The sequence below is a fragment of the Orycteropus afer genome, unplaced genomic scaffold, assembly GCF_000298275.1.
Source record: "Orycteropus afer afer isolate SDZICR_OR568_19922 unplaced genomic scaffold, OryAfe1.0 scaffold00372, whole genome shotgun sequence".
In the NCBI taxonomy this organism is placed as follows: Eukaryota; Metazoa; Chordata; class Mammalia; order Tubulidentata; family Orycteropodidae; genus Orycteropus; species Orycteropus afer.
Window position 1 is genome coordinate 2042073 of NW_006921959.1, and position 1377 is coordinate 2043449.

Here is a 1377-nt window from a genome sequence, read left to right on the forward strand (position 1 = left end):
ACCTGTAGTGTTACCCAAATGCACTATTGGCATTTCCTAAATACACCTCTTTCCAGCTTTGCTGAAAATGCTCTTACATGTTCATGTGCATGAGTTTTCTCTTTCTCTTTCTCTCTCTCTTTACAACTACTACTGCTTCTGATATTTTACATTTATATAGTACTTTACAGTTTACTATGTAATTCTACAAACACCATCCTGTTTAATCTTTAGAACAATCCCGCTAAGACAGGAGGAAATTAGGGATCAGAGACTTTAAATATATTGCCAAGAATTCTAATACTTGCAAGAAATAGAATCGGGATTCTGCCTAAGTATATACATTCCAATCTAAAACTCATTTCAGTGAATCAATTTTCCAAGAAATAATTCTGATTGCCTTTCAATGGGAATTAATTTCCTTTGACTTTATCAATGCAGTAGGGCATAGGGAGAAATTTGACTTTTGTTTATACTCAAGGACTGTTGAGAAAATGAAAACAATGCAAACTCAGGCAAAGATACTCTGTGATGCTGGACATCAAGATAATAGTTATTCTTGCTAGGAGAGAGTCACTTAGTGAATTGAAGGTGTCACACAGGATGTTCCGGAGCTTCTGAGGTCCTGGCAACACTTAGTCTCTTGATTTGAGTGCTAATAATACTGGTATTTTTACTTTGAAAAAATTCATAGAGCTGTGAAAGTCGAATCTGTGCATTGCCCATTTTTCTATGTACGCTATAAAAAGAAATACTGTCAAGTCTATTCCAACACATAGTGACTCTACAGGACAGAATACAACTCTACCTAGTTTCCAAGTTTCAAGTTCAAAGTTTCCAAGACTATAAATCTTTATGGAAGCAGACTGCCGCATCTTTCTCCCACAGAATAGCTAGTGGATTCAAACCACTGGCTTTTCAGTTAACAGCCAAGTACTTAACCACTTCACCACCAGAGCTCCTCACATATGCTATACTTCATTTTAAAAAGACATAGTCTATGTGAGCCACTGCCTCCTCCACCTTGAGACTAGAAGAATTAGATAGTACCTGGAACACAGCAGGTGAATACTACTAAAAAGGGACAAAAAATGTGGAACAGAGCTTCACTTTCTTAAAAAACCTAGACTTTATGGACCTATTGAGGCAGGAGGAGCCCCCAGCACTATGGTTCTGAGTTGTTTCTCAATCCTTGAATTGAAATTAACTCCTGAAATCACCTTTAAACTATATTACATTTTATCCTGAAGAGTAAAGATTGTCACATTAAAAAAAAAAAATTATCTATATCAGAAAGTCAGGCGCTCTGACAGCATAGTGCCTAAGGCACTTGACTGCTAACCAGAAGGCTGGTGGTTCAAACCCACCAGCCACTCCTCGGAAGGAAGATGGGGCAAT